The sequence below is a fragment of the Apium graveolens genome, chromosome 4 (genome assembly GCF_009905375.1).
Source record: "Apium graveolens cultivar Ventura chromosome 4, ASM990537v1, whole genome shotgun sequence".
Classification (NCBI taxonomy): domain Eukaryota; kingdom Viridiplantae; phylum Streptophyta; class Magnoliopsida; order Apiales; family Apiaceae; genus Apium; species Apium graveolens.
The window spans coordinates 80,925,802-80,937,147 of NC_133650.1; the positions used below are offsets into that span (position 1 = coordinate 80,925,802).

Genomic DNA, 11,346 nt, shown 5'->3' on the forward strand with positions numbered 1-11,346 from the left:
ATCTGATTAACATCATAGTTAGCCAGAGAATCGATCTTCATAGACAACTCCTTTAGTTGAGCAGTGATAGCCGTAGTTGTATCCACTTGAAGAACTCCTGCTACCTTGCCATGTGGCAATCTCTGAGTTGGATACTGATATTCATTAGTAGCCATCAGTTTAATTAGATCATAAGCTTCATCGTAGCTCTTAGCCCATAAGGCTCCATCTGATGCTGCATCGAGCATGGGTCTGGACTGTGCTCCCAAACCATTATAAAAATAATTGATGATCATTCAATCAGGCATTCCATGATGAGGACACTTCTTAAGCATCTCTTTGTAGCACTCCTAAGCTTCATATAAAGATTCTCCTGACTGCTGCATAAATTGAGTAAGAGCATTCCTGATTGCAGCTGTCTTTGCCATATGGAAGAATTTAGTGAGAAACTTTTGAGCAAGATCTTCCTAAGTAGTAATTGAACCAGTTGGTAGAGAGTGTAACCAGCTCTTAGCCTTGTCCCTCAGAGAGAATGGGAACAGTATCAGCTTCACAGCATCTTCAGAAACACCATTGTACTTGAAGGTGTCGCAGATCTCAATGAAATCCCTAATGTGCATATTGGGATCTTCCGCTAGAGAACCCCCAAACTGAATTGAATTCTGCACCCATTGAATTATGCCAGGATTGATCTCAAAGGTATTGGCTGTGATAGATGGCCTGACAATGCTAGATTGAATGTCATCGATCTTGGGTTGAGAAAAATCCATCAAGGCTTTCGTTCGTACTGCTGGATCTCCTAATGTAATGAGTACCTGAAACACAAACAAATAAACCGTGAAAGTAAAAGAATCCGAGTCAGTGAACTTTAATGACCACTTATGACAAGCACATAAACTAAACAATTAACAACACCGAGTCCCCGGCAGCGGCGCCAAAAAACTTGTTAGGGCGAAAACACGCGCTAAAATTCACGCAAGTATACACGTTCACAAGTAGTATAAGATATAAATTAAATTAGTTCCCACAGAGACTCTTTGGTTAATTCAAGAATATGCACCTATGCAACAATGATATGGTTATTATCCAATGCTAAGACAAATAACAAGTTGAGATTGTTTATAACTAAGAATTAAACTAACAATTATAACTACGAGAACAGGAATGGTTGAATTAATATATATGACAAACATGGGATCCAAACTTCATTAAATACTTCATTCAATAGCCTTTTTATTCTTAACCTTAGCATGTAATGGTGATGACACTAATCAGATAACACGAAACTAGTAAACGCCAACTTTCGTTGTACGAATACCCTACTACCAGACATCCAAAAAAGAGATAGAAGCTGAATAGACACCAATTATGTTGAGACCCTATATGTCTATAGAATTTGACAACATAAAGGTTCTATCATGATTACATAGGGCAAGTGAGATGATTAAAATTACCTACGAATCATGCATAATAATAACACATGAACCTATGCTAGCATGGTAAGTTCTAAACCTCTATATTCACTGTCACTTCAATAGAGATTAACACGCTATCTTATATGTTAGTTACACACAAAAGACGAATAAGCACAACCAATACTAGGATATCAATCAATCACCACATACCAAGATATTGAAATAAATTAAATATAGAAATCCATAAGTAAATCCGTTAGAAACCCACTATAACGATTAGTTCATAATCGAACTCATCGTCACCATGGGTTCCAATGAAAGCATGATATAAAACAATATAAGAATACTAAGGTTCAAAGACAAATCGAAAACAAGCATCCAAGTATCAACTATATTAAAGAAAATAAAAGTCTTCTTCTCCGTAGCCTTCTCGTGCTCTTTAGGTCTTCTTATTGCTCTCCCCTCACTCCTTGTTGTTGAAAACATCTTTTTATTAGTATATATAGGCTCCACGATGACCAGGACTCTTGAAATCTTCAATTTCGATTAAAATCAAGATTCTGGGGTAGAAACCGGGTGCGGGCGCGCTGTTTTCGGGCATAGCCGTACTGAAATAGTGTTTTCAGCGGCGCGGGCGCGCCGGGTCTGGCACGGCCGCGCCGACCTTCTGGAAAAATTCTGACATTTCTTCTTTTGGCCATATCTTGAGTTCTGCTCGTCAGAATTAGACGATTCAACTGCCCACGCGACGATAACGAGATTCTGTACAACTTGAGAATGTCCTAGGCTACTAATTCTGATATTTTTCAGAATAATTCTTTAAAAAGCTTATTTCTTCATTTAATTGATGCCTGAAATGCAAAAATACAAAAATACATCAAAAATACCAGTAACTTGAGTCCAAAACACCAACTTAAGCCTGAAATGAAACATTCCGAGTAGATATAAAAATTCCACTTATCAAGGTTATATCAAACCAAAGGAGGATTTTGGTCTCTCAATATGAGGGGTTTATGGCTAAACCTAAAGAAGGAATTACTAAAGTTTTTGAAAGGTTCAATAAATTGATAAATGACTTGCAACTACATGATAAATATTATGAAGCTGAGGTGGTCAACCTAAAGTTCTTGCTAGCTCTTCCTGACCAACTTTAACAGAAAATTTTAGCTATTAAAGAAGGAAGAGATTTGAGCAGAATAACTTTGGAAGTTCTATATTGAATCTTGAAGACTTATGAACTTGAAATGATGCAAATGAAGTCATTGAAAGCACATCATGGACATTGTTTTGATGGTTCAAGTGCTTTAATTGTAAATGACAGAGAAGAAATTGAAAATGAGCAAGATGATCAAGTGTCAGTTAGTCAAGCTATAGAACAGAAGAAAAAAGGACCTCATAAGCAAGTTGTGTTGGAACTGGAGGAAGATGAATATTACACCTTGGATGAATTAGATGAAATGGATCAATCCATGGCTTACTTGGCTAGAAAATTTTCAAATATTAGAGTCAAGAAGCCAAGGTTTTTCAGAGGCAAGGGACAATCCTCCAACAGTAATAATTGGAAACCAAAAACTCAGTTCAATTCAGTTAGCAAAGGTGGCTACAAGACAGGATCTGTGAACAGATCAAAGATAAGGTGCTTCAATTGTGATGAGTTGGGTCACTTTGATACTGAATGCAGAAAGCCTAAAAAGGTGAAGAAAGACAAGGCCTATCTTGAGTTGGAAGCAAAGTATGAATCTCTCTTGATGAAACAGTCTGGAAAAGCTTATATTGCAGAAGAAAAGAGTTGGGATGATACTGATGTTGATGATAAGGATGAAGAAGTTGGAAACTATGCACTTATGGCTTTTGAGCAAGGAGAAGCATCCACTTCAAAATCAAAGGTACTAACTATATCCACTATTGATTTAAATGCTAGTCAATATAAGGATACTGTGAAAAAGATGAGTATGGAGATGTTTCATATACACACTAGTCTAGTAGCAGCTACCGAGGAAGTCAGTAGGCTAACCAAGGCTAATGAGAAGCTTGAGAGTGAAAGACAAAAGATGGATCTACTGCTTGTGGATCTTGAGTCAGTCAAGCAAGAAAATGATTATCTGAAAAATAAGCTAAAGTGTGCTGCTGAAATTTAAGCTGTGTTAATAGAAAACCTGGAAAAGAATGAAGTCAAGTTGAAATCCTTCAGAACTGCATCTGAGTTAGTTGGATAATACCATGTGAAGAACAATCCATGTGCTAATATAGCCATTGGTCTTGATTATGATGTCTTGAACAGCAAGAAGAAAGATATAGGTGACAGAGGGAAAACAACAGAAAATGAAAATGTTCCAACTATGCTGAAAAAGGTTTTTTCACCTATTTCAAGGCATGTAAAGTTAATTTCAGTGAAGAAGAGTTGATTATAAAGCAAGAAATTGCTGATGAAGACAATGAGAAGAAAAATGCAGAAACAACTCCAATTTCCAAAGTTGAAAAGAAGCCCATGGTCAACTAAGATTCCAAGACACCTGTCAAGGAAACAAAAACTGAAGATGCAAGAAAGAAGAAGAAAAATGGAAATGGGAAGATTGGGATAAACAAAAGCAACAATTTTGCTCATGTTGTAGATGCTCCAAGGAAGCAATATCAAAGATGTGGCTCTGTGAATCATCTAACTCACCTTTGTAAAAAGGTTGTTAGCAAGCCAGTAGAAGGAGCATGCAAATACAATGAAGTTGATGCAACTGATCCCTACTCATTCTGTGACAAATTTGATTGCATCCCTTGAAACTTGAAAGTGATGAAAAGTTGCCACAAGCTGAGAGTAGACCTCAAAGAAACAAAAATTGGTCTACAACAAAAAGGGAAAATGCACAACAGTCAATGAATTCTATTTTATCTAAAATAACTCATTCTGATTCTGCTAACTCTATTAACAAGAAGAAAGTGCCCATCATTGCTTGGGTTGCTAAATACACTTAAACTCATTATGTGCAGGGCAAAAAGAAGAAAGTCATATGGATCATAGACAGTGGATGCTCAAGACATATGATAGGTGATATGGCCCTGCTATCACAGTTTGAGAAGAAAGCTGACCCATTAGTGACCTTTGGAGACAACAGCAAAGGCTTCACAATGGGATATGGCAAATTGATCTCTGGAAATATTGTCATTGATGATGTAGCACCAGTAGCTGGTCTTGAAGTGAATCTTCTCAGTGTTAGCCAATTTGCTGACAAATGATTTAAAGTTTTATTCAACAAAGAAGAATACACTTTCATCAACAAGAAAACTGGTGAAGTTGCTATAAAAGGAGCAAGGAAAGGAAGCTTATTTTTTGCAGACTTGGACTCAGCAAATAAGGATGGAGTTTGTTGCTTCTACACCAAGGCATCTGTAGAACAACGCAAGCTATGGCATAAAAAGATGTCTCACTTGAATTTCAAGGTAATTAACACTTTGGTCAAAAAGGAGTTAGTAAGAGACATGCCTAATCTGGAGTTTGCTCAAGATGAAGTCTGTGATGCTTGTCAAAAAGGAAAAATGAAAAGATCAAGTCACAAGAGTAAAACTGTGAAGTCTATAAGTGCACCTTTGCAGCTTATTCACATGGACTTATTTGGACCAATTAATGTTCAGTCAATTTCGAGAAAAAGGTATGCACTTGTGATGGTGGATGACTACTCAAGATATACATGGGTAGAATTTATGCATTCTAAATATGAGACTCCACACATCATAATTGAGCATATAAAGAAGATTGAGAAGTAGGCTAAAGATCAAAACTGTGTAAAAAGGTTGAGGAATGACAATAGAACAGAATTCAGGAATGCAACCTTAACTGGATTCTGCAAAGACAGGGGTATTGTTCAAGAGTTCTCAGCTGCTAGAACACCTCAGCAAAATGGGGTAATTGAGAGGAAGAATAGAACACTAGTAGAGGCTGCTAGAACAATGATGCAAGATGCAAAATTGCCAACTAGTTTTTGGGAAGAAGCTGTGAACACTGCATACTACACTCAGAATAGATATCTCATTAACAAGAATATTGGAAAGTCGCCTTACTCAATCTTATCTAAAAGAAAGCCTACTATGAAACATCTTCATGCGTTTGGAAGCAAATGCTATGTGCTAAAGGACAACTTTAAATATGTGGGAAAATTTGGCTCTAAAGTTTTTGAGGCAATTTTTCTGGGATATTCATTGAAGAGGACTGCATACAAAGTCTATGTGATTGAACAGAAGAAAATTGCGGAAAGCACAATGTTACTTTTGATGATGACAAGTGCCCAGACTTGGAATGCCTTGATGAAGATGAAGCTGAAGCCCTTAAGTTTGAAAATCTCAACATTGATAGTGACTCTGATGATGAAGCTGAAATCAACACAAATCAGAGAATTGTAGAAGAGTCAGATAATCAAGTGAATCATGAGAATGGAAGCTCATCTCAAACACCTGAATTTGACAGCACAAACTTAGGGGGAGAAAGAGGAGAAAATTGTGGAAGTCATGCTAGTGATGAAGAAGAAGCTGAAAACACAAGTCAACAAACTCACGCAAGGAAGTGGGATAGAAGTCACACTAGAGAAGCAATTATTGGTGATCCAACTATTGGAGTAAGGACTAGAATTGCAAATGCAAATGAATGTCTTCATGCATATTTTCTGTCACAAGTTGAGCCAAAGAAAACTGAAGAAGCCCTTCTTGATCCTGATTGGATATCTGCAATGCAAGAAGAACTAAATCAGTTTGAAAGAAATAAAGTTTGGAAATTGGTTCCTGCACCAAAGAATAGAAGTATTATTGGGACAAAGTGGGTGTTCAGGAACAAGATGGATGAAAATGGAATTGTTACCAGAAACAAAGCAAGGTTGGTTGCAAAAGGCTACTCACAGGAGGAAGGAATAGATTATGATGAAACTTTTGCTCCAGTTGCAAGACTTGAAGCAATAAGGATTTTTTTAGCATTTGCTGCACATTCAAATTTCAAGGTATATCAAATGGATATGAAGAGTGCATTCCTTAATGGTGAGTTGGAAGAAGAGGTTTATGTGCAACAGCCACCTGGCTTTGAAGATCCAGAATTTCCAAATTTTATATATAAGCTACTTAAGGCTCTCTATGGACTCAAGCATTTAGACTTGGTATGACACACTATCAGAATTTTTGATTAATCATGGATTCACTTGATCCTAGTTCAGATTTATGTGGATAATATCATCTTTGGTTCTACCAATGAAAAACTTTATCAAAGATTCTCCAGGCTAATGCAGAGTGAATATGAAATGAGTATGATGGGGGAATTAAGTTACTTTTTTGGACTTCAAGTTAGTCAAAGAAGTGATGGAATCTTCATCAGCCAAACTAAGTATGTCAAAGACTTATTGAAAAAGTTTGGAATGGTTGATTGTTCACCTGCATCTACACCTATGTCTACAGCAACAAAGTTGGATGAAGATAAAAAGGGCAAACGTGTAGATATTTCAAGCTATAGAGGGATGATTGGATCATTGTTTTACTTAACTGCAAGTAGACCAGACATCATGTTTGCTACATGTCTGTGTGCAAGATTTCAAGCCAATCCAAAAGAATCACATTTGATGGCTGTGAAAAGGATTTTCAGATACTTGAAGGGAACTCCAAACTTGGGATTATGGTATCTTAATGGAACTGGTTTTGAAGCTGTTGGATATACAGATACAGATTTTGTTGGATGCAGGGTTGACATAAAGAGTACTAGTGAAAGATGTCAATTTCTTGGACAAAGACTTGTATCCTGGTATAGCAAGAAACAACAATCTGTGTCAACTTCTAAAACAGAGTTTAAATACATAATTGCAAGAAGTTGTTGTGCTCAAGTGCTTTGGATTAGAAATCAGCTAATGGATTATGGCCTAGTATTGCACAAAATTCCAATTATGTGTGACAATACTAGTGCTATATTTATATTGGCTAATCCAGTTAATCATTCTAGAACCAAGCACATTGATGTAAGGTACCATTTTATTAGAGAACATGCAACAAATGGTACCATTGAACTCATTTTTATTTCAATAGAAAAATAATTAGCTGACATTTTTACTAAACCTTTGGATGAAGCAACTTTCACTAGACTTGTAGGTGAAATTGGAATGCTTAATTCTTTATCCTAAGGCAAGAACTCAACTAATGTTTTGCAGCAGATTAATTTCTAGTAAATTAAAATTAATTTAATTTAATTTCCAATTAACTGAAATATGAATTATAAATATTTCAGAAATCTATGTATATTTATTTTTCAAATGAAAATTCAGCTTGGAATTTTTCAAATTCTAAGAAAACTGTCTTGCTGTTAATTTAAATTCTTAATATATAAAATTAACACAAGGCAGAATCAAAGTGATCAAAAGTATATAAAGAACTGAGTTCTCGATAAGTTTAACTCACTTCTCCAGTGACTTCTCGATAAGCTTTACAATGACTTATCGATAAGTCATTGTAGAGTTCTCTAGTAGTGTTAACTCACAGAGTTCTCTACAAGTATAACTTTTAGACTTATAAATAACTCAGAACTGAAATAATTTAATTTAATAAATTATTTTGGTAAAATACTTTTGGCAAATTTATTCTTATTTTATTTTGATTTATTCAAATAAAAATTGGAAACAATTCATTCCATTTTGGACAAACTGAGTATTTATTTGACATCTCGATAAGTTTATTTTTAGTTCTCTACAAGAATAAATAAAATAAATTATTGATATATTTTTCATATTTTAAAATGACTTCTCGATAAGTATACTCCAAACGTCTATTTTTTACTTCTCGACAAGTCATTTGCTTTTACTATAAATACCCAGACATCTCGATACATATACATACTTACACTTTCATGAACTCTAAGTGACCTAGCTTTTTCAATCCAAAACCGATTTCTTTCTCGTTTCAACTCCTTTCTCACTAATTTTTCTTACCCACTAAACTTCATACTCACAACAATGGCAGCAAATAATATTGTACCCTTCATCTCAAAGGAGACTAACTTCCTTGCATTCTTAGATGCAAACGATGCTCCTGAAACTTTCAAAAGTTTTGTCAAGTTCTTGTCTGAGACTTACTTTGTAGGGGCTCTTACTGCTAATCATGTGCTTTACTTGGATGTGTTAGGGGATTTTTGGAACACAGTAGTAACAAGGACAATTGTGCGTGAGAACATGTTGTATCAATTGTAATAAACTGCACAATCAAGGGCCAATATGTGGAGATCTTTGAGGATGATGTCAATATAGCACTAGAAATACCTGCTGACAAGCTGGTGGAGACTCCAACTCAGGATGAGCTGTATGACATCATGGACTTCATCAACTATTCTGAAAGGATCAATCTGTCAAGCATGAACAAGAAGCACCCGAGGAGATAGTGGTCCTTCCTGTTTGATTCAGTGATAAGGGCTTTCACTTGCAGGAAGTCAGGGTTCGACAACATATCTAGTGTTGTCCAGAAGTTGGTCTACTCAATGGCTCACAACAAACAGATCAATGTAGGACACTGCATACTGGAGGAATTGAGCACCAGGCTAATAATGCCATTGGAGTCAAGAGGTAAGGAAATTTTTCTTCCTAGATTCATTATGTCTGCTTTGAACTATAAAGTGAATGACATACATTTGATAAATGGTGTATATAGATCACACATAGGCAATTGTAAGCAAGTGTCCAAATTTTTATTTGGATCGCTTATTACTAAGAATAAGGTTATAGTGGGACTTAAGTTAACACCTTTCATGCTTGAAAGATTTAAGACCTACCCTTATCCTATGCCTGACATGAGGCCTAATATAGTTCTACCTAGTGCAACAATGGTTCCTGAGCCTGTGAAAGCACAAACACAGGCACACCCACAGGAATCTACCCATATTGAGCCTAATTCTTCAAAACCATTAGCAGCTAGAAACAACCACTTCATCCTCTCAAAAGGGTGAAGTGAGTAAAAAAAGAGAAAGGAGATAACCCTTACTATTATGAATGAGAGTGGTGAGAAATATACAGAACCTGAGTCACCATTGATTAAAAGGACAAAGAAGGGTAAGAAATCTGAGATGACCACTCAAACCACCTCTATATCCTCCCAAAAGGATGCAGTTTTACAAATGGGGCCAAAACAGATTCTAGAGACATCCTCTCAACAGGGTGTTTCTATTGAAAAGAGCATTCTCCCCAATGCACCCTGTCAAAAGTCTGCACATCCAACACTTGAACAAATTCAAGTGTATGGTAGGAGAAATAAGGATGGCACACACAAGGAGAGAACATTCCTTGAAGCTCCCTCATTTATTCAGGGGGAGCTGCCAACACTCAATCCTGAACTTTAAAATCTTATATCAAATATTTCTTCTCATACCGAAACACTTGATTCAAATTCTCAAGTGTTTCCCCAATCAAGTGACTTGGTTCAAGAAACCTTGCTCACCACCCAGAAACCATAATTAGTTGGATGAGAGGCTACATGCTAGGGTAGACCTTGATGATACCAACACAAACATGAGGGATTTATCAGTTTTTACTGAAGACCCCATGGAGATCACAAATGCACCTTCATATGCAAATCAGTCTTCCCAGACTGTTAGGTTTGAGGGCAGTACTCCTGAGGGGGAGCTATCTAAATCCTCTCCAATTCAATTGGAGGTTCCTGTTGCAGGAACAACTTCTCTCAAAACTCTAGTAGAAATTGTATTAGCAGTTGATGCTAGGAGTATAATTGCCAATGATCCTATCATAGAGGAGGCAAGAATAGCACATTCAGGTGACAGTGTGGTGTAAGACACACAAGGGTTTGAGACTGGTGCACATGAGAGTAACCCAGTCAAATCCCCTCCAATTCAATTGTAGGTTCCCACAACTAGTGTGGAACAACAACTTGTCATAACCACAATACCTACTGTGAGTCAAATTGTGACTTCTGTCACAAGTGGTTTTGATCCAACTCCACAACCCTCAACCTCTCAATCTCAACAATCATACATCACCTCCAATTGGCTACATCAAGCTGCACCTCAATCAAATCTTAAAGATTTCAGGGTGGATCAACTTGCAGGACTTGCACAAATCTCTCAACAGTTGCTGACCTCATATATGTCTAACCAGGACTATCAAACCATTATACTCTCCTATCAAACAGATGTCCAAGAGCAACAAGACAAAATTGTTAATGAAGCTGAACATGATAGAAACTGTGATGCTTGGCTGAACAAGGACTACAATCTGGAGATGGAGGGTGTTTTAGCTAAGTTCAGGGAAGATTATCTGACTATTTTGGGCAGCAATGCTAAAGTATTGACTCCTAGTGAAGTTTATGATGTAATTAATGAAGTTTCCAAGGCTCAACTCAAAGCTTTCCATCTCTTTGGAAAAGTATTAGAACTCAAGTTGGTTGGTCATGAAGACAAAATCAGGAAACTAGTAAAAGAGAAGATGAATGAGATCATACCATCACAAGTCAAGATCACTTCAAAGTTCAAACATTTTGCTGATCAAATGGAAAGAATGGATCTGACTTCTATTGAAAAAGATGTTAAAAATTTCAGACAGTCTTTCATTGCTCTTCATGAAGTGGTCCAATAGCAAATCACAAATTCAAATAATACAAAGATCAAGCTGGACCAGCTTCACCAGACCAGATATGAGCCTTCTGTATTGCTTATGGATGGCATCAAACAAACTGTGGAAGCAACTTTTGGCTCCTCAACATCTACCAGTTCTCATCAGCCTGTCTCAACCTCTACAAATATTCAAATCCAATCTCTTCAACAACAAGTCTCATACTTGCAGTCCTCAAATGCCTCCCTCAATGCTCAAGTTCAAGCCTTGACTTCTCTAGTCAAGAGTCAATAATCAGATATCCAGACCTTGGTGGACTCCCACAAATATCTCCAAATGCATAATTCTGTTGCTTTGGGGGCCATCATGGGGAAGCTCAACATACCATTGTC

At 36.7% G+C, this 11,346-nt stretch overlaps 1 non-coding gene across 1 annotated transcript; it reads left to right on the top strand.

Annotated features, from left to right (window-relative positions):
- The first annotated feature begins 285 nt into the window (after window positions 1-285).
- Window positions 286-392, top strand: LOC141723001 (small nucleolar RNA R71). Its single transcript, XR_012575996.1, has one exon. It is a non-coding gene; the product is annotated as a small nucleolar RNA R71 (small nucleolar RNA).
- Window positions 393-11,346: the final 10,954 nt, after the last annotated feature.